Source organism: Lagopus leucura, unplaced genomic scaffold (assembly GCF_019238085.1).
Source record: "Lagopus leucura isolate 7727_CA_CO unplaced genomic scaffold, USGS_WTPT01 Super-Scaffold_100021, whole genome shotgun sequence".
Taxonomy (NCBI): domain Eukaryota; kingdom Metazoa; phylum Chordata; class Aves; order Galliformes; family Phasianidae; genus Lagopus; species Lagopus leucura.
The window spans coordinates 2,199,900-2,204,812 of record NW_024962274.1 but is presented as its reverse complement, the minus strand read 5'-3'; the positions used below and the strand labels follow the sequence as shown (position 1 = coordinate 2,204,812).

The 4,913-nt window shown below is 46.9% G+C and overlaps 1 long non-coding RNA gene across 1 annotated transcript; it reads right to left on the bottom strand.

The window, feature by feature from the left end:
- Positions 1-623: 623 nt before the first annotated feature.
- Positions 624-4,913, bottom strand: LOC122183783. The gene is made up of 3 exons (XR_006180361.1): positions 4,833-4,913; positions 4,514-4,630; positions 624-654 (listed from the first exon to the last, which is right to left on the bottom strand). It is a non-coding gene; the product is annotated as an uncharacterized LOC122183783 (long non-coding RNA).

Sequence of the window (4,913 nt, the reverse complement as noted above, 5' to 3'; positions counted from 1 at the left end):
TCTCTTTGCGACAGACCCTCATGTAACAAACCAGGGGGCACCAGGACAGTATTGGGGCTGCATTCAAGGAACTCTCAATTGGGTTTCCCATAGCCTGGTGGCTGCAGCATATTCATTCTGGCATCCCCAGCGTCCCTCCCAACTGGGTGCTGTGCAGAACCAGTGTTAGTGCCCCTGAGTAGCCCAGCATCACACCAGGCTCCCAGTCTCTGCCTGCCCTTGCTCTTCCACCTGGCTTTCAACCAGCCTGCATTTGTCCCCAAAAGAAAAAGACTGAAAGGCAATCTGATAGCCTGTGCCCCAAGCTAACAGAGCACTTGTCACCCACTCCATTTTCAGCCAGTTTCCCAAGAGAGATGAAATGTTATCAGTGACAGGCCAAGTAGCAGGGTATGGATAGTTCCCATGGCTGCCAGCAGGACAACAGTTCCAGCAGTCAGCAGCTGCAGCCCACGTGTGTTCCCTGTGGAGCTCCATTGCCAGCGCCCAAAATCCTGAACCACAAAGGCACTCAGGCTCCTACTTACACCTGAAGCCAGTGGGGACTTCCCAGCTCTAACCATGAAAATTCACCGCAGAAGGGAACAGTCTCCATGATCAGGCTCAGGGCTGCCAGGATCCACCTTGAAATCCCACACAGAGAACAGCGCAGCCCTGAAAGTTTTTGGTTACTGACTTATAAACTCCCACACACCACAGCTTCAAGGCTGAAGCCCACTTGCACTTAAATTCCCTCTCCATGACTGCTACCTGCCTCCTGAAGAGAGACAACTTTTTGCACTCCTCTTCGGTAAGATTCTGGCTCTGCTCCAGGCACAGCACCTCACCACTCTGCTGTGCAACTGTTTTTGCAGCTTGCCTGGATGCATTTCTGTCCCTGGATTACATGGGCTACAAACGCAGAAGGCCCAACAGCCAGGTTCTCAGATTCATGTGGCAAAACAGAACAGGACAGCTAGTGGCAGACACTCCCAGAGACTACAGATTTCATTACTTTCTCCTCCCAAAAGCAGACCACGACCTGACTGCACAATGTTTCTTGTCCCATCAGCCTCACTGCTGGCTTGCAGTGGCAGTGCTCTGTCGGAAAAACCTCAGCTGCTCACACAACTCTGACAGTGAATGCCACCAGGCTTGGTGTGATGCTTGGAGGAAAGGCACCTCTCTTTCAGGAAAACAATCTTAATTTGTGCAATACACTTAGCAGGGTCCCATTGGTAAGGAAAGCTTGTTTTTTTTCCTGCAGTGCCTTTCTCCTGGAAGGACATAAGCCATTCCCCTAGGAGACCTACAAAAATCACATTAACACTAACATGTTCTTTGATGATTAGAGAATTTCCCTGGCAACTGCCCAATGGTGCAGGCTGGCAAAATATATTGCCATAATTGGAAATAGACTTCCCTCCCTCTTTTGCATTACAAAGCAATCCAAGCGCAGGCCTGCAAGTAGATTTATTTATTTATTTATTTATTTAAATAATTTATTGGCTTAGGTTGGAAGACACCCTGAAGCCCATCCGATCCCAACCCCTGCCGCGGTCTGGTTGCCCCCCACCAGATCAGGCTGCTCAGGGCCCATCCAACCTGGCCATGAGCACCTTTTGCATATGGTGCCATAGTATCAATTAAACGCATTTCCTTTGAGATGACAGAAGGAGCATATTTCCAGGAATTTTCCCATAGTGATAACTGTGTGCTCATGTGGTTTCATGCAACACAAAGCAAGAACTGGGTCCCCATCTGTTCCTCTACAGTTTATGCAACATATAGCTGTATGTCTAGTGTTAATTATGATCACCGTTAATAAAAAGGCCCATAATATGTGATTTTATCCCACCTTTACTGCTTGATAGGCACCTCTTGTTCATATCTTTTTTAAGAACTTAAGACAAATTCCCTATCTATTTTTTCTTCCTAGCTAAGCCTCACTGCCAAGCCACAACTTCCCTAAGTCCATGCTTTAGAGTGGGGAAAAAAGAAGCTACAGAAATTGAACAAGCACCCAAGGTTTCCTGACCATACTTTCCTCCATCTGCACTCAGCCTGAGATCTTGCAGCAGGCCAGAGCGCACCCCAGAGGTCAGCAAGTCCTGCATGGGGTCTGGCCCTGGAGTAGCCAAAGCCTGACGCCCTCAGCCATCCTCTTACCCACAGACACCCACACCTAAAAGCACATTAAGCACCGTAACATATGGTGAATGACTTCTGGATGAGCCGTGTACCTACATGTCATAACACACAGCAGACACCGCAGTGCCTTGGCAGTTCCAGATTCTGCGGAGAGGTGCTGGCTGATCCTTCAGCAAACACCATAGCTCTTTAGAAGTTAGTTCATTTTCAAGCCAGTTAGCTTTTAAACAGTTATGAGTTACTAAGAAGCTTCTACTAAGAACCCTCTTTGGTTTTCTCCCTTTGGCTCAGCAGAGACTCCCAGGAGCCTGCAGTGACACCCAGACCCGCAAACCCTTTAACAGGGCATCAAGTACCTCAGTTATTGCAAGGAACCACAACCAAATCTACTGAGTCCACAGCAAGAATGAGAACAGAGGTTGGTCAGACTCTCCCAAGTCTCTGCTTCTTTATTGTAAAGTAGATAACACAGTTGAGACCTCTAACATTTGCTAGAAGTATTAAGTTCACAAGCATCAGCACTGACTTGGAGAAGACAACCTGGCTGCAGTAGCCTGCATAGCAAATGCTAATCTGAGAAAAGACAAAACTTTGGGATGGACACCCGCCAGGATCTGTTCCATTTTTCCAGATTAGCTTTTGAAAAAATTCAAGCAGTTCCTACTGTTGAAGCAATCATTGGTGGAAAGACAAAACCCTAATCTCTCCATGAAGCTGTGCTTGAAGTCTGCTACAGGGTCTTGAAGAAAAACATAAAGCGTGAATTATTTCTGTTGAAAGTAGAGAATTAAAGTTATGCTAATAGAAGTCGTTTGGCCATGGGAGCAGTCTTCTTGCAATTGCATAAATTACCTCCTGAACAAGGAGCTTCAACTGGAACATAATTTCTTGGTCAGACCCTGACTGATTTCCAGGCGAGCAATAACAAGCACTCCAGGGGGAACTGCTCTATCCTCAGATGAATGGAGTTAATAAGTCACAGAAAGCTGTTTAATAAACAAATTTCTCCCTTTTCTCGTGTGACCTGTATAGGAACAGAGATGCCTGCTTTCTGCAGGTTTCCCAAACCATCTCCCCACTAAATCCTTCACTTCTTTAAGTATCCCTGAGCCCAGAGCTCCCTTCATCTAAGGAGCAGACTACACGGCACTGTGTTCCTTGTCCCCTCTGCAGCTCCACATGCCTCATACAGAAACAACAAAGCTCATTATTCCTGTGGTCCCTGACTCCAGGAGAACAGTGGCAGGATTTCGGTTCAAATCTGTTAGTATCCTCAGACTCAGCCATTTGTAGCTCATAAAGAGCAGCTTAGCAGATAGATTGAGATGTTTCAAATTTATCTTCCCACACAAATAACAGACAGTTGCAGCATGAGACTTGTGCACGATTTTGCCCAAGCACCTCAAGGCTCGATGAAGCTGTTTTGCTGGAGCTGCACATTTCCCCACCCACCACCTTCCCAACACAACGATGGATGCACTGCAGGAGGAAGCACTATAAAAGATCCAAGAAGAAAACCCATGCAGAGCTGGAGCTGCCTGTTTGATACAAGAACTTTTTACTGAGCTGGAAAAAAGGTCATTCCACTTCTTTATTTTAAATTGTATCTGACTTATATATGGCTCTGTGCATTCCTAGGGAGCAGCAACAGACTTGCTGAATCACTATGAGAAAAACCTGTATCCAGGCAGATCTAGGTTTGCAGGAGTGAAGTTTTGAAAACTCTTTAAGACTAGATGGGTTGGAAAGGAGTCTGCCTGTTTGTAACACAACCTGCATTTAACATAGGACAGCTGGGTCCTCCAGCCACCATTGTAATGAAATTTAGTACCCCCAGCAGAAACTTCTATTGGAAACCTGAGGCATTTCCACATGCAGCCCTGGCTGTAAATTTGTCCAGTTTTATCTATCCCGTGCCCAAAACAAGCTCAAGCTCATCCATCTCTCCATGCCCTAAGGCGCAGAGATACCACAGATCCCAGCTGCAGGCAAAAGCTAATCTGGACTCTCACCATGCATAAGTAGAAGCCTTGTGGCAAACATTTCCTTTCAGATTGTGAGGATGGTAGATCTGATGCAGGGCATCTGTGCCATTCAAATCCTCTGTCTCTGTCTAAATGTCCCTAGGGACTGGTCCCCTGTATGCCTGCAGTAAGCTGTGCAGTACCCTACAGCTCCTTGTGATACATTCTACAGGGCTGGGATTCACAGCTTTAGCAGCACATTACAAATCCTTCATGTGAGGCACCAGAAAGGAAAGGTAGAGGTTTTTATTTACACTTGCTACACCTCCTCACCCCCTGCACGAAGCACACTGAGCCTTTCTCATCGGGTTTACGCAGGGCAGGAGCAGGTGGGGTACAGGCTGGCCAGGACTCCTCACCTCAGACTTCTGTAGGTATTTGCTGGCATACTTCATACCTTCAACATTGATGGCTGCAAATCCTCAGCAGCGTCCCTTAGGATCAAGTCTTCCCGGCCCCAAGATCCACATTAGAATCTGAAGTTTGTAACAAGAAATAGGAAAGGGAAATAGGAATGGGAAAGCTCCAGCCTGACCTCCATTTACACGCAGCTCTTCACAACCCACAGAGACATCAAGTGGCCAAATCACCGCATCGCACACACACAAATGCACTTTACTGTGGGTGGACAGGGAGGACAGTGGGGCATCTCAGCTTAAGAAAATTCAGGCTGCTTACCGAGTAGTTATTTTCCTGCTTGCCTTTGTCGAACAGTTTTCCTTTGACGAAAAAGGGCAGCCCCAGAGATGCTGGTCGGAG